General features: G+C 38.8%; 1 protein-coding gene across 1 annotated transcript in view; it reads left to right on the top strand.

The window, feature by feature from the left end:
• The window catches only part of LOC306847500 (zinc finger transcription factor Trps1-like), a 118104-nt gene that overhangs the window by 73017 nt on the left and 17286 nt on the right, over window positions 1-27801 (top strand). The gene's annotated exons all lie outside the window — the stretch shown is intronic.

The raw sequence follows: 27801 nt of genomic DNA, 5'->3' as shown, positions 1-27801 counted from the left end.
TATAATATTATGAAATATTATTACAGTATAAAATTTTTTTTGTTTTAATTTATTAATGTAATTTATTTTTTGTAAATGTAATTTATTCCTGTGATGACAAAGCTGATGGCCAAATTTTCAACAGCCTTTTCAGTCTTCAGTGTCATACTATCTTTCAGAAATCATTTGTTGTATAATTGTAATATTTTTTCAAAATATTTATTTTATTTGACTGTATTTTTAATCAAATAAATGAAGCCTTAGTGAATGCACTAGTTTCAAAAACGTATTTTTTTAATTATCTTAATTATTTCTAACTTTTGAGCAGTTGTGTGTCCACAGTTTTATATATATATATATATATATATATATATACATATACATACACTTACTGTAGGCACACTGCACACTATTCCATTATATGTGTTTACATATGCATATTTACACACACACACCCCGAAATAATGCAGTATGGTATAGAGTGCCTACATGGTCACAAAGTCTGATTCACTCACCCACCCACCCACACGCTCGCACACAAATGTAAAACCTGGCCTCCATCATGCTCAGAATGAATCAGCCAGTGTCTGTAGATTGATGGAGAGATAAGGGAGGCTTTTTTAAGAGGAGAGCTGGGAACATGTGTTTTAAATAAAAGCTTCAAGGCAAAGCCTCATAGCCAGTGTTACATTACAAGAAAGAGAAGATTAAAACACAGAGAAAAACATGCTTCAGCATTTTTATATCATCCCTTATCGGCTCTACAGCTGGAAGTCTGTTGCACTTAAACTCTTCAACGTGAAACCATCCCTCTTCCCTAATCAGCAGAGAAATGATACATGTGTGTATGAGCTCCGACTGGAAATTGGGAAGGCCCTTGCTCAATGGAAAGACTGTACGTTCGCTCTCCGGTGTTCCGCCTGGCTCATTTTTTTCTCTTTAAGCTCCTGTGTGTAGATGTGGTGCCTGCAGGGCAGCTGAGGGTAATGTACAGCCCACAGATGGATGGAAGTTAATAGGCTTACATACTACTACTTTTCTTCCTCCTTTTTCCTTGTCATTTTTCTTTTTTTGTCCCGTTTTCCCTTTTTTTTTTTTTGTTCTTTTCGAGTCTGTCAAAGTAAACTGTGGGAAGCATTTTGAAGACGGGAAAAAGGACCGTTGCATTCAGAAACTAAGGGTGGCAAACTGACTCACTCATTCATTCAATCTTTCTCTCACAATTCATTCCCTCAATTCGGCTCTCACACCCTGGATTTATTGTTAAGCAGATGTCCCTCAGCTGTCACCAGATGTCTTAAGCAGTTTTTGCAGTAGTCTGGTAACGCATACTAAAAAGTGTGCGAGGCAGCAGCTTCCTAGTGTTTGCGAGGAGCTTTGTGTGCACATGAAACAGCTGTGCGTTGTCGCCTAGATGCTTTTTCATGTTCTGTGTACTTTACTGGAGGTTCCTCCATGCCATCCATCTCAAAAACGGAATATCGGAATATTAAAAAAAAAAAAAATCATACAGGATTCATGGCAATTGTTTGGTTTTGAGTTCATATCCCGACCGCTAGGTAGCAGTCTTCATCTCTGAACTTAAACAGTGACAGGAAATACTAGCATTAGAGCACACCACTAATGTTAGCGTTAATATAGTTCGCTGCCAGTAATGGAGGATGAAAGAATTGTTCCAGCTCTCGTGTCGGTGTACAAAGCTGAAGTGTGGCATCATTTGGGCTTTTGTGGTAACGTCCGCTCCGGGACTGCGGCGCGGGTGCCACCTCGGTCCCGCCGCTTGCCGCATCCCATGTGAAAAGCCATGGGCGGCAGGGTCGCTGTGCGGCTGCAGCTTTCTCTCATGTTGGGGGCGTTTTGTGCAGTTGGGCGGTGTTCGCGTCACGGTCTCGGCGATTCCACGCAGAACATAGATACAAACTGAAAAACCTGTGAAATCCAAGTTAAAAGGTTCTGAGAATGTTCAACATCTGTATTTGTTTTATTGTTTTACAATTGTTTTGTTTTCAAGAATCCAGCAAGCCCTTTATTTTTCATTAATACTAAGCAGATGTAATTTTTTGTTCAGATCAAAATGTTATGACATTGTATATTACAATTGTAAACTTAAACTGTGAACCTTTTAAAGCAGGGTCTAAAAATATATATGGTCTTTTTTATAAAATACATTTTATACATTTAACTAAATAATCCTACAAGCACTTAAATTTTTCCCCCTTGACTCGTAGTACTGCACAAAAAGTGGTTCAATAACGTTGAATGTTACAGGGACTAATAATTGCAAATGCAGATCCCAATGTGTTCCGGTTAAACAGTTTTTATTTATTTATTGCTAAGGTTTGCATATAGTGGTGTGCTCTTAATGACAGCTTTCCTAAAAACATATCCTATTCCTAAAATAAGAAATATCCCAATATATCGCCTTGCTTACAGTATCGCAATATATATCGCAACCCCTGTATCGTGATGCGTATCGTATCAGCAGATTCTTGCCAATACACAGCCCTAATGCAAAGGACTATAAAGTACTGTATGTGGTGTTGGGAGATTTTGTTAAAAGTAGCTACATTTATCGCTTTCTCTCTCTCTCCTCATTTCCCTCTTTTTTTTTTCTTTTTTTTTTTTGGACTGCTATTTAGAACTTCCTTAACCCCAATTTTTGATTTGGCTGCCGTTCCTCACAAACTGAGGGAGGCTGTCTGCTTTTTGTTTTCTACTAATGAAACACTTGTTCTTAAATTGAGCTGTAAAACCTGCCGCCCGAATGAAAGGCAGTGCGTGTGAAATCAGCCCTCTTTTGGCGTCGCCTCTTTGGAAATGGCAGATTATTCTTTAAAATAGGAGAAAATTCAAATAATAAGCCTTATTCCCAGTGATGAAAGAAAATATGGACAACAACACAGAAGCTGCTGTCCATCAGCATTCAGGTCCGCTCGTTTTCATTGATTCAACAATCCAAGTTTGCTTCTCAAAGGACTGTTTTTCATTTAATGTCAGTTTGTTGCAGCCGTTCACTCAGGTTTGTATTTACCAGGAGGGAGAAGAGACTTCTTTTGGGTTTAAGCCTGTAATCCTCCTCGGATGGCGGAAGTTAACCAGAGAGGACTTTGAAAGCTAGTGTATGTCCGCAATAGAGTTGCTGTATTGAGATCTAGTAAATGAAGGTCAGAAAGGTGATTGGCGTCAATCTTGACGAGCATCTCTTCCTACAAGCCCAAGGGTATCTTGGAAGTTTTGTGGTATAAATGAATCATTTAGATTTATTTCCTTTTGTTGGATCAGTGAAAGGTATAGCAGAGATCGTAGCAAAGGCCGGCGCAGCGAGAATTAACTCAAATCCCCAGCGAACGTAAGCTTAATCTGTATTTAATGATAAATAAAAGACGAAGGAAAAAACGATAAGGATATGCAGAGTCGGTCTGTTGTGATTAAATTGGAATTTGGAGCAAATCCACTGTTGCATGGGGAGTCAAAAAAGTGCTATTCCAAAAAACATTCAACAAAGCATACTTAAATGGGCTTATGGTGTCGTTTGTGATTAGGCATGCTATGCTAATAAAAACTCATTATCACATAACGGCAACAGCCAGGCTGTTTTCACTCACTTTTTAAGCAGACGAACAGAACTATACCCCAGTCGGAATAGACTTCCGCATTTCGCTGTCAAATTGTGAACAATTAACTTTCTTTCCAAAGACTTGCAGAAAGTTGGAAGCCTGTGTTGTTCACATGGGACATAAGCAAATCGTCAACCAGAGTTTACACCTGCAATAGCCTGGAGGTCTATTTTTTTTTTCTTTATTTCCCTGTTGTATTGTGGCTTTTGGCTTAGCTATTTCCTAATTATTTCAAGATTCGCACTAAATAGAAATGGAAGCAGTTGTATGTACGTTTGGATGTAGCAAGCGTAACAAGATAGACAGTTTGACAGAAAGTCAAACTGCAACCTATAAATATCGTTTAAGTTTATATTGACTTTAGTTTGCGGTCGAGAAACAGCGATATCATCACACACAGATGACTACCTGTGGGGTGGCCGGGCTAATTTCACAGGCTGTTGAGTAGCTCTCGAGCGTAGAGACGTATCGCCGCTTAGCATGTTCTGTTAGCACGACACCTCGTCTTCCTGTGAGGCAACGCGGTAACACCGCTCACCTCCCCTCTGGAGATCGCTGCGGATTCCTTCATGCTAAATCAATTACGGTAACTATTATTAATCTATCATGCTGTTTCTCCATGCTGCCCTCCCTACCCTCCCGAACACCAATGACTCCCATTTCCTCTTTTGAAAAATGGCCATTTTGTGTTGTTTTTCTTTGTGCTGTGTTAAAGAAAAAAAGACAACAAAACAAGGCTATTGGTAAAGTGATAACATCTGTTTGGAGGCGCTGGATGCCAGGAGTAAAAATGGTTTCCTCTTGTCTGGGCCAGTGAGAGCCTGATGCTATGCAGATGTGCAGCTGGGCCCCAACTGTAAAAGTTATAAGTATTGTCATAACATTGTTCGACTTCTCCAGTATTTCCTGTCTTCTGCTTAGCACTTTATTACAGATCCTGGACAGTGTCCAGCTCAGGAACGCTCGGAGAGGGTAAAAGAGAGGGAGAATGTGAGAGGTGATGGGGGGAGAGTGAGAGGCTCTCGGACATCTTTGCTTGGCTGATCAGCAGCATTCACTGACTTTTATTCTTCTTTTGATAGCCCTCAAGTTGTTGGTTCAATAGCATTGCAGGAGCTGAGAGGAAGTGGGGGGATGACGTGTGACAGGAGAGATAGAGATACTCATGTACAGGGAAGAGGACAATGAGAGGCAGACAGGTTCACAGAGTTGTCAGGGGAGGGAAAAGATAAAAAAGTTATTTCTCGGTACTTTGTTAAAAAACCTAGTGAGCTGCCTGCATAGTAGACAAACGGAGGGCATCTTGATTGTGCTGTCTCTTCAGGGAAATTGTATGGCTAAATTTGAATGCAGCACTACCGTTCAAACATTTGCGGTCTAAGATTTGTTTTATGTTAATTCAAGGTGTATTAATTTGATCAGAAACACAGTAAAAAAGTAATATTGTGAAATATTTATTGTTTTGCATTTTAATGTATTTTAAAATGTAATTTATTCCTGTGATGGCAAAGGTGAATTTTCATGTCTTATCATTCAGAAATCATTTTAATATGGTGATTCTAACTTCTTATTATCAGTATTTAAAAAGTAGTGCTGTTTAATATGAACTTTCTATTCATCAAATAATATAAGAATTATTTGATGAATAGAAACTTATTTGAAGTAATTACTATTTAATTTTAGTTACAGTTTTCCCATTTAAATTTATTTTATTTTTTTAAACAAATTCAGTTTTTGTTACCATTTATTCTTCTTCATTGTTAGTTTTTATTTTAGTGTTTTAGCATTTTTATTTTATTACATTTTGGAGCCATTACTTGTATTTTAGTTTCAGTTTTTCCATTCGTATTAGTTTTCATTTTTATTTCAGTTAATGGAAAGGTTTTCATTTAGTTTCCATTGATGGTGACAACAGAAACTGTGTTTTATGCTTATTTAAGTATTGTGCAGTCTATGATTTCCATTGAAATTAATGGTGAGTCTAATGTCCCTTGCAGAGGACCGTTTCTGTGGTGCGGCAGTAGAAAGCGAGGCAGCTCACTAGGTTTTGGAAAAGAGCTCTTGTATCCTCTTGTGAGAACAGAAAAGCAGAGAGTGGGCATGAGCACCAGCTGATTCAGTCAAGGCTTGTGTTCATTTCCTGTCGAAGATGCCGTCTCTAGACAAGAAGAGAAAAGGGCCTTTCTTTCTTACTGAGCCTGTCCTGAACTCTGTCTCCCTCGCTTTCCTCTCATATGGACACGGCTCACTATCTCCGGCTTTAAAACTCACATAAATGTGCTCACACAGTCAAAACCCAACCTTTTCTCTTTTGCTTCCCACTTTGGCCTGGAGCCATTGATAAAGAAAAGACTATTAACACACTTGTATTCTTTGTGAGTCTCCATCCACAGCACAGTTTTCTGCCCCCCTCTGACTATCGCCTGGAGGTCCGCGGAACTCGACTCTCCATTCTGGCAGATATTCCAACTGGCCTTTTTCCACAACATGTGCTTCAGCTTCTTTGAGTGATCAGCATGGTAATCTTTGATTTCCATGCAGATTCACGATCTTCCCAGACATTATACTTAACTAGCGTGCCACTCATGAACGTATCTGTCTAGCTGTCAGTCATCTTTCATGCCGGCAGACTGCATTCGCAACACTTTCAAACAGAGAATAGTTATAAACCGGAGCACATCGCTGGAACCAATCCCCATTCTGATGCTCTCCATGGGCCTCACTGCGCAAAGGCATCTCTTCAATATTCAGTGTTTGTGTTGTTTCATGGAATTAGCTGATAAGGTCGTTTAAAAAAAACATGCACCTTCCATCTAAGTTAACATTTACCAAAACACAGATGGAAGGGCTGTGTCATGGGAAATTGGCAAAGTGCGAGTTGATTTGAATTTGAATTGGAATGACATTATCTACCTGTCTGTTGTTCTATCTATCTATCTTTCTGTGTCCATGTTTGCTTATTTGTTTGTCGTTCTATTGTTCTGTCTCTCTTTCTCTGTTTGTTTGTTTGTTTGTGTATTTGTTTGTCTTTGTATTGTTCTGTCTGTTATTCTATCTATCTGTCTGTTGTTCTATTTTTCTGTTGTTCTATGTTGCTTATTTGTCTTTGTATTGTTCTATTTATCTGTCTTTCTGTCTGTCTGGCGTTCTATCTCTCTATCTGTCTGTCTGTGTTTATCTATTCATCCATCTATCTAGTGTTCTATCCTTCTTGATGTCCATTACATTTTTAAAGCTTCCCTTTTTTTTCTTTCAAATGAGGCTTTATCATTCGATGTTTGTTTGTTTTGACAAATTGTTTGCTTTTCTTGTTTAAAAATTATTTTGTGCAAGTTATTTTGTTTCTTTGAATTATATTTCATTTTGATTCTAGTTCCTCACATTCAAATTTGAATTACAATTCTGTATCCTGTTTGCTACCTCAGTTCAAATACAATTTAAATGGAATGGAAATTTAAAAGGCAACCCAATTCTATTCTGAATGACGCACTACTCTTGGTGTGAGTGTTTGCACACGTGTGCATGCATCTGTGAACCCCTTGTGAATGAATCACTGAATTACAGTTTCACCATTTCACAGAACTGGAAAATGGAAATGAGAATAAACAAGTAGAAGAAAGCTGTGTGTGGGGGATTCCCCTCCCTCAGAAATGCTGAGTCACTGTGGAAGAGGTGAAGCACTAAGCTTGTACCTCCTGTCCAGGCATTTACTTAGATGAGTTCAGTCAAAACTGTGTCGTATATTTACAAGTATTTTGTCATTTAGAAGGTCAATCAGCAGATGTACAGAAACTACTGCTGTGTTTTTGTCTCTATATGCGCATGTTTGGGGTGAGGCAAGAAGACGGGCAAATCATTGTTACCCTCGTCCCACCCCTGGCACATGATGGGAGTGGGTTGGCCACCCACCCAAAGGGCATGACCTAACACAGCTGGCGGTGATGACGAGTACAAACCCTAATGAACACTTTTCTTCCTCTTAGTGTGTACTTCAGTTGGACTTTTTTCTATTTTTGCTAATAAAGTAAGTCCAAGGAAGGGAATGGATGCACAACACAGGAAGGAATCAAACTTGTGGCTTCTGCATTAAAAGCCTCTGTTTTACATGTTTAGAACTGTAACTGCCAGCCCACAGCCCAACAAAGTTAAATAAAAGCCTTTCTCAGACGTGTCAGTTGCTATCCCACTGCGTCAGACGTCACTCATGGCCGCAGCATGCGCATATGCGCCTGTGCCTTCATAGCTCACAGCTCGCCCATCATTTGTCATCATCCCAGTGCATTTGTATGCTGTACGAGTGCTCCTGTTTTCCCAGCGCAGGGCGTGTAGGAATAGGACATTAATATCGGATGGGTTTACCATGTCTGATACTAGTAAGCCCCCTCTCGCAGTGACACAATGCTTTCTAAATAGCACTGCTGCAGCTGCAACCCTCAGCTCTCATTTCTGAGGGGTTTTTCTTCTCCCTCATCCTCTCCTGCTTGAGCACAGTCTTTATTCTCATGAAGTATATATCACGGGGGATATAAAACAATGGAATTGAAAACCGGAGACTCTGGTTCTCTCCCAGATCTCTCTCTCTCTCTTCTGTCTCACTCTCATTTTATATCACTTGGTTTAATTAGCAAGTATAAGTTTTGTTCTTGACTTAACAGAGTAGTTGACCAAAAACTAAAATTCTGCCACTCACCCCTATAGATGAGCTTTAATGGGTAAGCAGACAATGCTTTAGGATAAACAGATATAATTTATTTAGTATCTGATTTATTTTTAAATCATAATAATGTTATATAATATTTAAATTTGTATGTGTTGTTATATATTTTTAAATGTTAATACTTACCCATTTAGCTGAGCTACAGAGGCCTGAGTTGAAATGTACTATTTTTTGTATCTTATTACATATTGTGCAGTGCACACACACACATAAATGTTTCTATTATGTAATATTTCAAAAAATTAAATTAAACTTTTGGAAAACAAATTTTCATTAGCTAAAAAATAATTAATTAAAGTACAATTTCAGTTCACTTTACATTTGAGGTTGGCTTTATCCTTCCTTCCATTGCAACCCAAAAGCAGGTGTTCCACCAAGTGCTAGCTGATTTTTACAAAGAGAGTCATATGTTATATGGGTTTGGAACAATATGAGCGTGATTAACCAATGAGTATTTTCAGTTCTGGGTGAACTATTCCATTAAGATGAGGTGTCAGCACTCCTGAGGCACTTTTTAAGAACGCGTCTCTCTTACTCACAGTTTCGTAGTGCCTGCAAATGTCAAGGTGGCCACCTGCGAGAAGCAGAAAATCTATTTCTCTTCTCCACTCTTGCATGGGCAGTGGCCTCCAGAACACTTAAATTGATTTTCCAGTTTTCTGCCTATGCTCTGGCATCTTAGCCATGCTCTGGAGTGATCTGTTTTTGAAACCGTGCGTACCTTTTGTCAGATGTTGGCTGACATCAGCACAAAAGGTATCAGAATTTTGCCAATGTGGCCTTGGTTGTTGTCAGTGTTTTACTTGTTAGAAACATTATTTTAGAGAGGTTAAAAGAATCTGTAATATAAACCAGCGCTACTTAATACACAGCCTTCAAAGTATTTTTGAGTGTAGAAAAGGGTGGACTCTTCCCGCGTACATCCTACACACACACACACACACACACACACATCAACAAATAGACCAAACATAATTACTTATGTTACCCTGTCTGTCAAACTGTCTGGAGTAGACACACATGCATGTAATTGCTCACAGTGGGATATCCAGCAGGGCAATTGAAAACACACAAGTCACATCTGAGCCAAGCAAAATAACAGGAATCAAATTAATAAATGGTTAAAGCTTTGCATACCCCTTTATTTGTCTTTTAGCATCCCCGTGAAGTCCTCCTTCTATAGACCTTGTCAGATTTGACCAATGATGCACAGGTGTGTGTTTCCTTAAGCGTTTATAAATACCTGAAGCTTCATTCATTCTTGCTGATGTCATGTGGCAAATGTTCCTCTCGCTTTAAATACCCATTCAAATTCGTACAGCAGGTCAGCTCTGGTAATTAAGTATTGAATCCTGCTCAGAGAGGCCACACTGACCTTTCACTCAATTATCGATCGAGTTTGGCATTTTGACAGACTCTAGTTACAAAGGTGAATTAGGTCCCTCGAGTCCTGTGATGTCACAAGGTCTCTAACCAGTGGCATCAACAGCAGTGACATCTGAAATGAACTGGTCCCGTGTGTTTTGATTGGTCCGTCGCGTCCACCTTTTGCGTAATGTGCATCAGAGACATTCAGACCATGTGTCTGCTGGGTTTATTATGTCTGAAATAGTGCTCATGTCATAAAGGAAATAAAGTAGGTGTTAGGTTAATAAAGCTTGTAAAGTATTTAAGACTGTTAGCAGTTTTATTGATCTGACTGAAGAGAATTCTGTATTTCACATACATTAGCCACTTAAGTTGATGGATCCAACAAGGGGTTGCTTAGTAGAAGGACATTTTGGCAGACAAAGTTAAACTCTTGCCATTTATTCAAGGATAGGTTTGATGTTTTTCAGGCCATTCGAAAAAGCAACAAGACATTCAAGGTCTTGAATTGCACTGATTTTTTTTTTTTTTTTTTTTACCAAGGTTAAGGGGCCTTTTAGTCATGATGCGAAGCCAAGTAATTTAGTTCATTAGCTTAACTGTAGGTGGTTTACAGTTGCCAAGCAACTTGGAATTTATATATTTATTCATTTTATGTATTTTGATTGTCTTTTCTTTTGAGTGAGTAGCTTTAAATGAAAAAAAGTAGCTTTAAATGCTGCTCATCTAATCAGGAATTTAAACTGTTTTACAATTAAACCATTTAAAATAGTTTTAAATATGTCTAAGGTTATCAAACCACATATCACATGTAGCATTTTTTTTTATGTAAAAAAAACTTGGGAAAATATTGGCTGTTTATTAGTACTTATAAAGCACATATTAATGCAAGACTCTATTTTACATCCTTTACCACTACATAACTACTACAAAAACTACCTTAGTTGCTATCAATAAGCACCGAATTGGGAGTTTGAGGTAAAGCTCTTAGTTAATATTGTACATTTGTTTCCAAATCTAAAGTGTTACCAAAAAATGTTTTCCTACATAAAATTTGTAAAAGAATGGGTATGTCTTAGTTTTCCATAGTGCATGTTTAGATGACATTTACAGCATTCAGTGGTCTCTGGTATTTTCTTCCACTTTGGACTGCCAACTGAAATAGATCAGTAACCCGATCCCTCTACGCCCAAATCGAGGGTCATCTTATGCATCGGAATTCAATAATTAGAGCAGAAATCTAGTTCTGTAATCAGTAATTCTTTTGGTTCAAAGATCCACTGTCATAAGACTTCTGTGAAAAAGAACACTGTGACCCGGCACTCCACTTCCATCAATTCCCTTCACGGCTGTTTTGATCACTGCCCACGCTAGATAGGCTTCGATCCACTCAGCCACCGACGCGCACCGGGTCATGCTCAAGCCTGCACCTGTTTGTTGTAAGCCCACTAGCATAGCCCAACTCCATGCATGCAATGAGCACGCTCTCCCCACAGTGTGTGTTCAAGAGCAGAGAAAAAAGAACGAAATTGTAATTCATGTATTGATCACAGCTGCTGTGCTCATCTCTATAGGAGAGATACTCAGAGAATGGCCATCTCCCATAATACTCATCAGCGACATTCAGTAACCACAGAAAACAGCTTGTGGTCAAGATTTACCTCCTATAGAACATTCAGACCTTCCAGCTGTAGTTTATATAAGTATTTATAAAAATAAGAAATTAAAGTTTAACTTTATGCATTTATATAGTTTAACATGTTTATAAAAAATATAAGGATATAATATATAAATTATATCAAAATATTAATTGCAGTTATATATAAAGTGATAGTTCATTCAAAAATGAAAACTGGAATCAATTACTCACCTTAATGTCAGTTTTCCATTCTGTGGAACAGAAAAGCCAAGTCATCTTTGTTTTTGTAGTGATTTTATACAGTTGATTTTGTTTCAAATCAGCTTTACAGTATTAAACAGGAAGCCAACAGAATCAATTATGAAAACTTCAAAAATGTTTTTTTTTTTGTGTGATCTATATTCATCTATAAACACTGAGCCAGCACTGGTGGGTCACACAGCAGCTGCACAGCTAGACTAGCCCCTTATAATGAAACAATGGGTTCAATGGTTCAAGTTCAAGTTCAAGTTTATTTGTATAGCGCTTTTTACGATACAAATCGTTGCAAAGCAGCTCTACAGGAAATTAAGTTTCCACAATATATTTATATATTGCAGAACCTTAATATATTTAATTTATGGCAAAATTTGGTAATGTTAGGTATGTTATTAGGTATGTTGCCTGAGCATTGGCATCCTCTGAGGCATTATCATTTCACAGGTGTTCGGTCATCTCAGATCATTTAAGACATAATTAACATAGCTGCTGTTCCATCGAAGCAAAAATTATTTGTTCAACCCAAGCTAAAGAATAATAATAATGTACATTTGAACAGATATAACTGCAGTACAAGATTATAAGATGCATTATGAGAATGCTTGGCTAAAGAGATGTGTCTATAATCTAGATTTAAACAGAGAGAGTGTGTCTGAACCCCGAACGTTATCAGGAAGGCTATTCCAGAGTTTGGGAGCCAAATGTGAAAAAGCTCTACCTCCTTTAGTGGACTTTGCTATCCTAGGTATTACCAAAAGTCCAGAGTTTTGCGACCTTAGGGAGTGGGTTGGATTGTAGCGTGGTAGAAGATGAGTTAGGTACGCAGGCGCTAAACCATTTAGGGCCTTATAGGCAAGTAATGATATTTTGTAAATGATACGGAACTATAATAGGTAGCCAGTGCAGAGACTGTAAAATTGGGGTAATATGATCATATTTTCTTGACCTGGTAAGAACTCTAGCCGCTGCATTTTGGACTATCTGTAGCTTGTTTATTGAAGATGCATAACAACCACCTAGCAGTGGATTACAATAGTCCAGTCTAGAGGTCATGAATGCATGAACTAGCTTTTCTGCATTAGAAACAGGTAGCATGTTTCGAAGCTTGGCAATGTTTCTAAGATGGAAGAATGCTGTTTTTGTAACATGGGAAATATGATTTTCAAAGGACAAGTTGCTGTCTAATATAACACCCAGATTTTTGACTTTAGAGGACGTAACAGTACATCCGTCTAGTTGCAAATTGTAATCCAAGAGATTCTGTGTACTGTTTTTTGGTCCAATAAGTAATATCTCTGTCTTATCTTAATTTAATAGGAGGAAATTATTGGTCATCCAATCTTTAAAATTTTTTACACAATCTATTAGCTTAGTTGAGAAGTTTCATCTGGTCTTGTTGAGATATATAGTTGAGTATCATCAGCATAACAATGAAAACTAATCCCGTATTTTCTAATAATATTACCAAGGGGCAACATGTATATTGAAAATAGCAGAGGACCTAGGACAGATCCTTGTGGTACTCCATATTTTACTAGTGATAATTGAGATGACTCCCCATTTAAGTGAACAAAGTGGTAGCGATCGGACAGGTAGGATCTAAACCATCTTAAATCCTGCCCTTGAATACCAGTATAGTTTTGTAATCGATCTATGAGTGTGTCATGGTCTATAGTGTCGAACGCAGCACTAAGATCAAGTAATACTAGCAATGAGATGCAGCCTTGGTCTGAAGCAAGAAGCAAGTCATTTGTAATTTTAACAAGTGCAGTTTCTGTGCTATGGTGAGGCCTGAAACCTGACTGAAATTCTTCATAGAGGTCATTTTTTTGCAAGTAGGAACACAATTGAGCAGACACAACTTTTTCTAAAATTTTAGACATAAACGGAAGATTGGAAATGGGTCTGTAATTTGCCAGTTCATTAGAATCTAGTTGTGGTTTCTTAATAAGAGGCTTAATAACCGCCAGCTTGAATGGTTTTGGGACGTGACCTAAAGATAACGATGAGTTAATAATATTGAGAAGCGGTTCTTCTGCTACAGGTATCAACTCTTTCAGTAGTTTAGTGGGTACAGGATCTAATAAACATGTTGTTGGTTTAGATGCACTGATAAGTTTATTTAGCTCTTCCTGTCCTATAGTTGTAAAGCACTGCAGTTTTTCTTTGGGTGCGATGAATGAAGCTGAAATACTAGACACAGTAGAATCTACATTTGATATTGAATTTCTGATGTTATCTATTTTATCAGTAAAGAAATTCATAAAGTCATTACTATTAAACTGTGAGGGAATATTTAGATCGGGTGGCATGTGTTTATTTGTTAATCTAGCCACTGTGCTAAATAAGAACCTTGTATTGTTTTGGTTATTATCTATGAGTTTGCAGATATGCTCTGCCCTGGCAGTTTTTAGAGCTTGTCTATAGCTATACATACTGTTTTTCCACGCAATTCTAAAAACTTCCAAGTTAGTTTTTCTCCATTTGCGCTCAAGATTACGAGTTTCTTTCTTGAGAGAATGGGTATAACTGTTGTACCGTGGCGCACTACGTTTTTCTCTAACCTTTTTCAATTTGAGGGGGGCAACAGCTTCTAATGTATTAGAGAAGATAGTGCCCATGTTGCTAGTCATTTCGTCTAGTTCATGTGTATTTATGTGTACACAGAGCAGTTGAGATAAATCAGGCAGGTTATTTGTGAATCTGTATTTGGTGGCTGGAACAATAGTTCTGCCCGGCGATAATGCGGAGCCATATAATTAATATCAGTAATACGCAGCATGCACGATACAAGTAAATGATCAGTAACATCATCACTTTGAGGTACGATATCTATATCGGTAAGATCAATTCCATGTGATATAATTAAATCTAGCGTATGATTAAAACGATGAGTGGGCCCGGTGACGTTTTGCTTGACTCCAAAAGAGTTTATTAGGTCAGTAAACGCAAGTCCTAACGCATCATTTGTATTATCAACGTGAATGTTAAAATCTCCGACAATTAGCACTTTATCAACATTAAGTAATAGATCTGAGAGATTGAAAAGTAATAGATCTGAAATCTGCAAATTCTTCTAGGAAATCTGTATATGGCCGTGGCGGTCTATACACAGTAGCCAGAGCAAGAGATAGGAAAGATTTATTTTGCATATCTAACAGTGTAACATTAAGCAGAAGTATTTAGAATGAGTTAAACCTCCTGTATCCTGTTTTCTGAGTAACATTGAGAATATCACTATATATTGTTGCCACACCGCCGCCACGACCAGTCTGACGGGGCTCTTGTTTATAACAGTAGCTTGGTGGAGTAGACTCATTTCGACCAAAATATTCATTTGGTTTAAGCCAGGTTTCAGTCAGGCAGAGTACATCAAAATTATTATCTGTGATCATTTAATTTACAATAACTGCTTTGGGTGCGAGTGATCTAATGTTTAGGAGCCCAAGCTTTAAAAATTGTTTTTGTTCATTTATTTTGCGTTTTTCTGGTTTAATCACGATCAGATTTTTTCTAGATCCTGCATTAAATTTATATTTTGACCTCGCTATTCGGGGAACAGACACAGTCTGTATAGATTGGACAACGCAAGTACTTCTATCTTTTAAGTGGGTAGAACAAAAGTCATCATAGTAGTTATTTGAGAATTGGCTTACTAGTCAGATGGAGCGTAGCGTCCTGGAGATGTTGTCCGACAGGAGTTCCGCTCCAACTCTGCTGGGGTGCAGGCCATCAGCGCGGAAAAGCCTAGGACGCTCCCAGAAAATATTCCAATTATTTACAAAGATCAGTTTCTGTTCTTTACACCATGACAATAACCATTCATTTAAAGCAAAAAGTCTACTGAACCTTTCGTGTCCTCGTTGATACGTGGGAAGCGGTCCTGACACGATGATCGTCGTCGCGGGCGATGTGCTGCATACCGTCTCGATCAGGCTCCTGAAGTCCCTCTTCAGTGTCTCCGTCTGCCGCAGCTTGGTGTCGTTAACCCCCGCGTGCAGCACGACAGCACCAATGCTCTCGTCGCCCTTCAGGATCGTGGGTATCTGCGCAGAAACATCGAGAACACGAGCACCGGGGAAACAGTGAGTGTGCACTTTACCTTCAGCTAACGTAGCACGGACATGCCGGACGATGGAGTCTCCGACGATCACAGCATCGCATTCCATCTCGCGGAGGGGAGCGAAGCGGTTCCAGGTGGAGATCTCGAAGACCGGAGGCAGAGAGGTCGTCACCCGGGGCCTGGCTCGCATCTTCCGCTGCTGGTGCACCCAGGGTCCGTGGCGTCCCGGCGCTGGAGTGAAGGACATCTGGGAAGATCGCGTCCTGGGTGCACAGAGTCTGTGCAGAGAAACATACGGAGTAGAGGTGGTGGGAGTGTTAGCAGCGTGCTGTATACTTACCCCGGACTTGCGAGCGTCAGCCCGGGATGTTTCTCTCCGCTCTCTCAGCTGGGCCTGCTTCTCCACCAGGTCGTGGATCTGCTTCTCGATGGCCTCCAGCTCCAGCTGCACCGAATGCAGCTCGAATGTGTCCTCACCTGCACTCAAAGGTAGACACAAATCTGCCATTTAAGCAAGTAACAGTGAAACAATGGTAATGTGTGTGTATAGAGTATTAGCAATCTAAGCGAGATTAGCGGCAGCCACGCTACCGATGCTAATGGGCTATAAGCTAAAAGCAGACTCGAAATCAAAATAAAACTAGTGATAACAAGGCGCTCTGATTGGTTTTGTTTTAGAATGCTATAGGGGATATATTCACACGTTATAGAAACGAAAATGATAGTGTATAAAATTGTTTTTAAGATAGAAAATAGACGATAAAGAATCAACTTGATGGAGCTCAAACTCAAAACACAATTCTTAGTTTATATCTCACGGTTGTAAGATATAGATATGCTATTGTCTCACGGTAAAATCACTGTTCCCACAGGCCACATTAGAGTGTTAGTGTCACTGAAAGGCACTTAATGGTTCACGCTGACTTCCTCTGACTGCAGAAGTCACATTTTATAAATCTGTGTGAGTGAAGGAGAGTGAAATGAGTATTTTACTCAGTAAAACACTTTATGAGACCTGACAGCAGTTCACATGCTCGCTCTTTGTTTCTATATGCCACTTTCTATTAGTGAGATTTATCCAGTATTTGTAACTTTTGAGAGGTCAATATCTTGATTATTCTGTGCCAGGTTTATGACAAGGTGCAAACATAAAAGTATATTCAGTGTAATAGATATTGGATTTCATTTACTGAATAAATAAGGGTCAAGACTCTCATCTGTGCTAGACCGTCAAATATTTGTGTGCTTGACTTTCAACACTTTATTAAAAATCAAAGTGTCAAAAAATGCCTACACACTAAACCCCTTCATATCCTGCCTCTGGTGCCCTCAGATGGGATTTACAGTGGCTACATTAATTAAACGTCTGCAAACCAGCACATTTAAGCATTTGGAGAGGTAATTAACAATGTCTTGCGTGAATGCTAGCTAGCAGCAAAGGTCAAGACAGAAAGTGTGTTACAGGAACAAAAAAAAAAAGCTGAATGTGTTGTTTCATTGTTAAGAGGGTCAGTTGCACCAGACGAGAAAGAGGTTGGATGTAGGTATCTTTTAGATATTAGAGTTAGTGTGAAAATCGGAAGCAGGCTAGTCATTCAATTCGCCTGAGGGCAGATGGAGGCCCTGTAGTTCGACACTCTTCCAGATGGAATTGGTAATGGACCTTAGCGCTGCTCACTCCCATTAAAAACACTGTGCTATCTGGATCCTGAGGAACAGTCCAGCACATGGAGTATATAAGTATAATTGTTTTAAATCAGATTTAGCTGTTTCATCATATCTATATGTTTGAGCAGTGAGTTAATGGACAGTTTCTGCAGTTTAACTAGCATTGCATTTGCAACTTTTTGTATTCTTGGTGACTCTGTACAGAAAACTAAAGTATTTCCCGTTCGGAGGCCATAGATTTTGTTCCAGTGACTTTTCAGACATATGAATGATTAAATTTTACTAGTACAGTAAAAGCATAATGGTTGAAAGGAAGGGAACAAATTACACCGTTCATGTCTCCATGTGTCTTTTTGAATGCGGAGGCCCAGAATTGTGTCCTAAAATAGATTCTCCTCCTCCACTGCTGGCCTGTTTGGCAGACACTGGTCTGTGTGACCTGCCTGCTCTGATTAGCTCAGTGGTGGGGAAGGAGCCCAGTGTTGGGAAATGAGCAGAGCTCATCAGGCCAGCGGGGTCAAGGTGAACATGGCCAAGAGGCTGTGACCGACTTCAGAAAAACTTTACTTCCTTATCCTCTATTTCCATATCCTCTTCTTTTACTTCCATTTCCTCTTTTTCCCTTTTTTTACGACTGTCAAATTATTATAAATTTTAATAAAAAAAATTCTCAAATATATTTTGAGTTATGATTAAATGTTAATTTGTCAATGTGTGTGTTTATATTATAAATGGTAACACTTTAGTATAGGGACCAATTCTCACTATTAATTAGTTACGTACTAGTTAATTAATTAGTTACGTTATTATTGGTTATTAACATAAAATAAAGTGTGACCATGAATTGTAATCATTTATTTATACTGTATGTAAATAGTACTCACTTCACTATGTTCATTTTTATTATTGTATTATGTAATGTAATATGTATTACTAAATATATGTTTTATACACTACTGTTCTTTTTTTCAAATAAATCCTTTCAGCAAGGATGCATTAAATTGATTAAAAGTGACAAGTGGAGGCTTTTACATCATTAGAAAATAATTATTTCAAATAAATGCTGTCCTATTGAACTTTCTATTCATTAAACAAATCTTGAAAATTCGGCTTTGCCATCAAAGGAATTAATTATATTTTAAAATATATTTAAATAGAAAACAGTTACATTCAATTGTAAAAATGTTTCACAATGTTGCGGTTTTTACTGTATTTTTGATTCTCATATAGAGGGTGAACATGAAAGAAATCTTTCAAAAACTCTTACTGAGCCCTTACATAATTTTACTACATGACCATATTAAATTGACAGCCCTAGTAATTTTATCTTCTAATTTTATAGTTCGGATTTTTTTTTTACTATGAGTGAGTATTTTTCTCATTGCAAATTATCAGATTATAATGCTGTAATGTTCTACATTGGAATAATTATCGTGAGCTGTTTTGTCCTCCTCCTTTTTGTCCATGCAATCACACTTCCAGGAACTTCCCTCTCAATCAGAGCTTTATAATGACTTGATTGGGTTCATGAGGTTCTCACAGTGGAATCTCAGTCATTGCCTGCAGACTGATGGAGGTGTTGGCCCTCATCCTCTAATATGTCTTTGCCATATTCCAGCCATTTAGCCCAGGATTTAATACAACAAAGTGCCATTCATTACCGCAGTGCCTGAAAACTCCCGTAATTATCCAAATTTAGCACAATGAAATTTACTCAACTACAGTTGGGCAAAAAAGTATTTAGTGCAAGTTCTCCCACTTAAAAAGATGAGAGAGGCCTGTAATTTTCATCATAGGTACACTTCAACTATGAGAGACAGAATGGGGGGAAAGAATCCAGAAAATCACATTCTAGGATTTTTAATGAATTAATTGGTAAATTCCTCTGTAAAATAAATATTTGGTCACCTACAAGCAAGCAAGATTTCTGGCTCTCACAGACCTGTAACTTCTTCTTTAAGAGGCTCCTCTGTCCTCCACTTGTTACCTGTATTAATGGCACTTGTTTGAACTCTGTATAAAAGATCAGTATAAAAGACACCTGTCCACAACCTCAAACAGTCACACTCCAAACTCCACTATTGCCAAGACCAAAGAGCTGTCGAAGGACACCAGAAACAAAATTGTAGACCTGCACCAGGCTGGGAAGACTGAATCTGCAATAGGCAAGCAGGTTGGTGTGAAGAAATCAACTGTGCGAGCAATTATTAGAAAATGGAAGACATACACTGGGGCTCCACGCAAGATCTCACCCCGTGGGGTCAAAATGATCACAAGAACGGTGAGCAAAAATCCCAGAACCACATGGGGGGACCTAGTGAAAGTCCGTGTTGCTCAGCGACAGCCCCAAAACATCACTGCTCTAGAGGAGATCTGCATGGAGGAATGGGCCAAAATACCAGCAACAGTGTGTGAAAACCTTGTGAAGACTTACAGAAAACGTTTGACCTCTGTCATTGCCAACAAAGGGTATATAACAAAGTATTGAGATTAACTTTTGTTATTGACCAAATACTTATTTTCCACCATAATTTGCAAATAAATTCTTTAAAAATCAGATAATGTGATTTCCTGGATTCTTTCCCTTTCACAGTTGAAGTGTGCCTATGATGAAAATTACAGGCCTCTCTCATCTTTTTAAGTGGGAGAACTTGCACAATTGGTGGCTGACTAAATACTTTTTTTGCCCAACTGTAGCTCAAAAGTTTCCCACTCTTTAGCAGTTCATTTTGAAAGCTCACTTGTCCAGGGTTGCTAGGCAATTACAACCCATAAAACTGCTTAGACACTCTACTTGCAAAGCCAGTCCCACAAATCATACACTTTCCGAACATTCCCCAGCCTAGCTGCGCAATGAACACATAGGCGTTAGTTTTATCAAATCATGTAGTGGTTTTGCTAAGCTGTACTTTACCCATTCAAACAGACAAATAGAACAACTTCTCAGTGTAGTCAATGAACATTGTTCATTATGAAATAATGTCTGAAATGTTCCTCATGCCTTTTTGCTCCTTTTGGTTTTCTTGTACTTGAATTTAATGCACAGCCAAACACCGCTGTGCTCTAGTGTCAGTCAGGATCGTTTTGTCTGAGCTCAGTGTCGAGTTGTTGAGCTGATGGGCACTAAACTATAGAAGCTCCATGAAGGCTTCATTAGTGTTAGTTGCTGGCTGATGGTCCCTTCCTGTGTACTGAAGGGTGAATGATTTCTGGGCAACATGATGGAGGATCTCAGTCTGAGCCCCATAGAGTTTGTCACGATACTGCTAATTTTAGCTTAGTGGGGCATTGCCTTCCCCTTTTGGTTATTTTTTCATTTTCTTTACCCCCTTTTTTCTCTCCAGTTTTTCCTGTCATTTTTGAGTTCATCTTCTGTCTCAATGTTCTATGTCAATGCAAATGTTCTAATGTGGTGGTAGTTTTGACTGCTTTATCAATAGCTATATTTCCATCCACCTATTTTCACGTGCATTTTGGTATTTCACATAAAAAACTGTGATGGAAACACCAAAATGCGCATAAATTCTGAAAAATGCACATAAAAAGACATATGCACTCAACTAAGTCGGATAAATTTCTTATCCGGTAAGAAAACATGCACATAAACTACGAAGGAAACACTTATTTTCTCCTGAATGCGCATCAAAAAAGATGTGACTTGCAGTGGCACAGCATAAAATTGGACAAACCAACAGACCGATCTCATTGCACAGCATCTGAAATGCTAGTTTTGTCATTCTAAAATGCTTGAGCAAAGTCTTGTCCAAGTGCTTTGTTATAATTAACTCGAACGTAGGCTCCAAAAATAACCTGACCGTGTTTCGTCTGTGTGCTCTGAAGCTTCTAATTTATTGTATACAAAATATTTTATATGCAGTGCCTTCTCCTACTGCAGCAAATTTAATTTTCTTCGTGATATTTAGCGCAAGTTAATCAGGAAGTGACGATTTTGTTCTCTTCAACTCACTGGATGGAAACGGTGCTTTATTTGCAAATTATCGATATTCCAATTTTGTGCATAAGTTTAATTCGTAACTTTGGATGGAAAGAGCTAATGTTGGCTTTTTCTCATGATGACAAAGTTAGTTTAGCTGCTCCAAGAAAGAGAAGCTGTTCCTGATTTTGCAAGATGTTCCTCGTCAGATGTTACAAAACCTTACAGTTTAATTGGTATGAAACGAATATTAGTGCATTTTGTTTACTGTCACATGCAATAGCAACTTTGTGTTATTGCCTGTAAAAAAATTATATTTGTTAATGTCTTATTCAACATCATATCATTTCTGCATTATGGCATTTACTCAATTATTTCTGTTATCTCTTTAGAGTTATGAAAATATTTTTTTATAACTTATTCTTGTTTACCAAGTGATGAAATTCAGAAAAGCAAGAGAACAAATAAAAGTAGGGCTTTTGAAGTAATTAAAGTACAATCAGGGAAAGGTTCGTTATACACATTTCTTAAAAAGTTGCCAAGTTGATTTCTTCTAATGTGTCCCATTATACATTGTTGTGTAATATAATGATGAAAGACCATTTTAAAAATAACGTTAAGACCATCTGGTGAGTGACCAATTCATAAATGACATGTTGCCGTTAATTATAGTCTGATTAATTCAAATTGTCAGCTTAAGAGAAAAAAATCTGCAAAATCATTCCAAAAGTCACTTTTATATTTAAAATAATGTATGTCGCCTACCCTGAACCCCTGATCCAGGAGCAGCAAGCTGCCTCAACCGGATCTGACCATGTTTATCAAGTGAAATGGTGTCACTGTTATATCAGATCCCATGCAGTGACTGCCTACATCACAAAATCTCTCTCTCTCTCTGCTTTTAAGTGGGTACATTTGTCAGACTGTTCTCTGAGGTGAAGCAAATGAGTGTTATCCTTGTGAATTTGATATTTTCTCTGAGCGCAGTAAAATATTGGGTTCTGAGTTACAGGGCAATTATTGTGATGCTCCATGTCTGACAGTGAAACTGATATGAGCTGAAAAGCTCTGGTTATATTTTCTAGTATTTTCCAGTTGGCTTAATTGCACATAAATGGAAACCGAGAGTTTGTGTGCTTTTGCTAGGTGTGAATACCTCAGTATGTGTGCGTGTGGTTTACTTCTTTTCAGCTTAAGTCATTCTCAACAGTGGTGTTCTCGTAAATTGTTGTTTATTGCAAAGCCACAAACATACAGCAGCCTCACAGCTTACTTTAGAATCAGAATCAGAATGAGCTTTATTGGCCACGTATGTATACACATACGAGAAATTTGTTATAGTGACAGAAGTTCCACAGTGCAACAGAAAGACAGCCACAGAACAGGACACAGATAATAAAAGAATAATATACAAATAGGCAATGTACAAAACAGCAAAAACACAATATAATATAGACAATTATGTGTGTACAGGTCTGATATGTGCAAATTTGAAATGAAAAAATAAGTATGTGTGGTGAATAAATGTATAATAGAGTTGTGTGTTCTGCGTTTATTGTCAAGTGTTCATGAGATGGATTGCCTGAGGGAAGAAACTGTTTCTGTGTCTGGTCGTTCTGGTTCTCAGATCTCTGTAGCGTCGACCAGACGGTAACAGTCCAAACAGGGAGTGTTCTGGATGTGAGGGGTCCAGAGTGATTTTGCCAGCCCTTTTGCTCACTCTGGATAAGTACAGTTCTTGGAGAGTGGGGAGGTGTTGTACCAATGATTCGCTCAGCAGTCCGGACTACCCTCAGTAGTCTTCTGAGGTCAGATTTGGTAGCTGAGCTGAACCAGACAGTTATTGAAGTGCAGAGGATGGATTCAATGATGGCAGAGTGTTTCAGCAAGTCCTGTGGCAGGTTGAACTTCCTCAGCTGGCGAAGGAAGTACAACCTCTGCTGGGCCTTTTTCACAATGGACTCAATGTGATTGTCCCACTTCAGGTCCTGAGAAATATTGGTGCCCAGGAATCTGAATGACTCCACTGCAGTCACAGTGCTGTTCATGATGGTGCAGTGTTTCCCCTTGGTTTATGGCTTTTGGGGGGGCGGGTGTTCGGGTTTTTTTTTCTGGCATAAAATCATTCATTTAATTTATCTTTAATTAATGAAAATTAAACAAATCTTCTTTTTTTTGGGGGGGGGGGGGGGGGGCGGCAAATAAAGGGGATTTAATATTACAATTAAAACATTGAATACATATTTTATGATTATTCCTTAAAACTAAGGTTTTAATCATTTTAGTAGGCTATTACGTACATTCTACTTAACAATAGGAATATATTTCTGCCGCAATGTCTACAATTGAAACCCAAACTTTTATTTTGACGGGTTGCCGTGAATACCTTTAGATTTCTGTTTGTATATGATATGAGGATACTTTTACTCAAATGAAATTGTCAAATGCTCATGAAGTGACTCTAAGAGCAGTTCTGGAGATGTTGATCTGTATTTATGTCCTCATTTAGTGAGGCGGCAGACATTAATATCACCGCAAGCCTCACGCGCTTCTGTATGAGTAGCAAAGAAAACCGCGCATCTGCACCATACACTAACACATAGACAGGCAGAAGTCATATTTAAATAGTCGTTTTGCGGCTTAAACTTACAAATACTAGTGGGAGTGGACTCACTTGTGTGTGCGCGTACGTTTGTGTGTGCGTGTGCTTTGGGGCGGAACTCCGCTGTGCGCATACAGAGCGTGCGAATGTAATGTAACGTTAGAGACAGAAATAAAATGCCGTTGTGTAAATAACGTAAGGCTATTTAGTTTTTTAATAATAGAACAAGGTATAGCCTGTTCTATTGGAAAGGTAACTTTAAGTGACTTCTGTTGTGATCTGGCGCTATAGAGAAAATAAAATTAAATAAAATGAACTTGACCTTCAAGGGGGGCGAGGGTGCCGTTGGGAGGGCGCGCTGCCCTCCTAAGATAATGGCAGGGGAAACACTGTGGTGAGTGGGGGGAGAGCAGGGAGGTTTCTCCTGAAGTCCACGATCATCTCCACAGTTTTGAGCGTGTTAAGCTCCAGGTTGTTAAGACTGCACCAGACCTCCTGTTTGTAAGCAGCTCGTCACCATCCTGGATGAGGCCGATCAGTGTGGTGTCATCTGCAAACTGAAGGAGCGTTTGAAGCATGAGGGGACTTCGCACAGCTCCAGTGATCTGTTGAAGATCTGTGTGAGGATGGGGGCCAGCTGGTCAGCACAGATTTTTAGGCAGGCTGGTGACACACCGTCTGGGCCTGGTGCTTTCCTCCTTTTGTTCTTTCTGAAGACCTGGCACATGTCATCTTCGCTGATCTGAATTGTAGGTGTGGGGGAGAGGGGGGTTGCTGGAGGTGTGAATGGTTCTGTGGAGAGGTGTTCAGGGTGGGTGTGGGGTGATTTTTCAAACCTGCAGTAGAATTAATTCAGGTCGTCTACCAGTTGTTGATTCTCCAAAGTGCTGGTGGATGGTGTCTTGTAACTGGTGATATCTTTCATACCTTTCCACATTGAAGCAGAATTACTGGAAGAAAATGTATTCCTTAGCTTGCCAGAATAATTCCTCTTTGCCACTCTGATCTCCTTTTCCAGTGTGTATTTGGCCTGTTTATACAGGACTTTATCCCCCTTTCTGTAAGCATCTTCTTTGGCCTGACGGAGCTGTCAAAAAAAAACTGAGTTTTGCAGTGAACCATGGTTTGTCGTTGTTGTAAGTTAGATGAATCTTGGTAGGAATGCACATATCCTCACAGAAACTGATATAAGATGTTACCGTCTCTGTGAGCTCGTCCAGACCGTTTGCAGCAACTTCGAAAACAGTCCAATCAGTGAGAGAGAAACAGGCTTGTAAATCCCGCTCTGTTTCATTAGTCCATCTTTTAACAGTTCTTAATACAGGTTTTGCAGATTTAATTTTCTGCCTGTAGGTCAGTATGAGATGAACCAAACAGTGATCAGAGAGTCCTAAAGCTGCTCGTGGGACAGAGTAATATGCGTCCTTTATCGCTGTGTAACAGTGATCCAATATATTACTGTCTCTGGTGGGACATGTAATGTACTGTCTGTATTTTGGCAGTTCGTGGGAGAGATTTGCTTTATTAAAGTCCCCGAGAATGATTAAAACGAATGATTAGAGTCCGGGTGTTTTTGTTCTGTGTCTGTGATCTGATCAGCGAGTTTCTGTAAAGCTGAGCTCACGTGCACTTGCGGTGGAATGTAGACACTCACGAGAATGAACAAACCAATCAATAGAACTGCTTGCAGTTAATGAAGAACGTTTCTAGATCTGAACAGCACATCTTCTTTAACACAGTTACATCTGTACACCACCTCTCATTGATGTAAAAGCACGTCCCGCCGCCGCGCGATTTCCCCATTGATTCCACGTAGCGATCTGCTCTGATCAGCTGGAAGTTAGCCAGATGTAGTACGCTGTCCGGTATGTCAACATTCAGCCAGGTTTCCGTGAAACACAGAGCAGCAGAGTTAGAAAATTCCTTGTTTGTCCGGGAGAGCAGAAGGAGTTAGTCCGTTTTGTTGGGTAGAGAGCGGAGATTTGCCAGATGGATGCTAGGCAACGCCGTTCTAAATCCGCGCTGACGAAGCTTCACAAGTGCGCCGGCTAGCTTTCCCCGTCTGAAGCGTTTGACCAGAGCTACGGTTCCACCAACTACAATGACCAGCAAAATGTCAGAATAATCAAAATTCGGTAAAAGATTTTGTGGTGTGTTCTGCTGAATGTTCAGCAGGTCATCCCTGGTAAAACTGATTGTATTTGAGAAACAAAAAACAGGAAAAACAAACAAAAACAATACAAACACTGAATAGCAAAGCACTGTATCTGCCATCTGCGGCGCCATCTTAGATGTGTTAAGATGTTAAGCTTTAGCAAGCTTATGTGGAATTTACAGCAGAGAAACATTAGTTGAGTGGAAAAAGGCTGTCATTGTTAGTGTACGGAGCGGCTCACATTCAGGTGCAGTGTTGTGTAGTATAGACTGTCTCTCTCCCACACATAGACAGCTTCACATGTCTTTGTGGCCTGTGTTTCCCCTTCAGGGCAAGGTGAATTGAGGTTTCTATGTCCTTCTTTCTACACAATATTAAAGCACACACTATTAAAGCAAAGTGTGCCAGAGTTTTGCTAGTGGCAGTTCCCACAGTCTCTATTTTGCGTAGTTTGGGGAAGAATTAAAAGAAGAAGAAGAAGAAGAAGAAGAAAAAAAAAAAACATTTACCCCAGGCCTGCAGAAAATATTTGGAAAATGTTCCACAGTGAAGTCTTATTTTTACAAGATACCTCTCAATCCTTCTATTTATCTGTTTTTCTACAATATTCCTCATTTGGCTTGTGACCTGGCTAAAGGCCAAAACAAAAATAAATACAGGTCAATAACATGCGTGAGTGGTTATGATAAGAAAAATATTTTTTTTCTTAAATATTCTTTAAAACATGTGGCATGGTCTTAGACACATTTATGTTGTATTTCATAAGCTTATAAAATATTTGTAAAAATACAATTAATATAGTTTGTGTTTTGTAATGTTTTCTTATTCTTTTTTTTTTTTTTTTTTTTTTTTACAAATTATTATCTGATTTTTTTAAAGTGACTTATTGACCTTGAGACACAGTCATGCGGGTCTATTTCTATTATATAATGTCCTCTATGTTTCAGCACTTGGTTAAAGCATGTGACTGCTGACAAATGTTAAAAAGCAGTGAAGCAGTTTTGTTGTTGTATATAATATTTCTAATAATAATAATAATGGTTTGTCAAAATAATGTTCAAGAATTCAATTATTTTAAAGAGATTTTTTCTTATTTTTAAAATCAGCACAGTTGTTCCACTTTGACATTTTTGACTTTGTGCCCTCCAAAATGATCAGAATAAACATGTATAGCAATAAACATTTTTAATATATATATAAAAAAAGATTTGTACCAAAGAAACTGTCATGTCATCTATTTTATACTTGAGTATCATGTTTCCCAACTTTGAAAACCAGCATTTAATTAAAGAACACAAAGTAGGTCATTGAATTTTTATGATGAACATTGATACTGAAATACTGATTCAAGACCAGAATTTATTGTTTTTGTCTCAGTAGATGTTGATTTGTAGATCCAAGAAAATGCTTCTAGATCAGCAGGCACCCTTTCTGTGACTGCCAGTAACCCCACTGGCCTCTGTGACACATGAGCAGGTGTGCTGGTGAAGTCATGCCTGAACTCTTTGCTCTCTTTCCTGCCCATCATTGTCAGTCACTTTAACTATTGTTTTCGGGTCAGCTGGCCCCATGTTATGACATCCAGGACGAGTCGACACAAACAGCATTGAAGAGGACCTTATGGAGGTGACAGATGACACATTTAGAGGCCAGCTGCGACGTATCCGGATTTCCTCTCCTGTCACCGAGACAGGATGTGTCCTCGGAACTGTTTCTCAGAAGAGGATACCACATATCTAAGGAAGACCTCGATAAGGGATACGGGTGTAGTGATAGTGTCAAAAGGCCTAATGCCTTTGTA

Source organism: Barbus barbus (genome assembly GCF_936440315.1).
Source record: "Barbus barbus genome assembly, chromosome: 27".
NCBI classification, from domain to species: domain Eukaryota; kingdom Metazoa; phylum Chordata; class Actinopteri; order Cypriniformes; family Cyprinidae; genus Barbus; species Barbus barbus.
The sequence above is the reverse complement of the archived record's forward strand: the minus strand, read 5'-3'. Positions and strand labels throughout refer to the sequence as shown.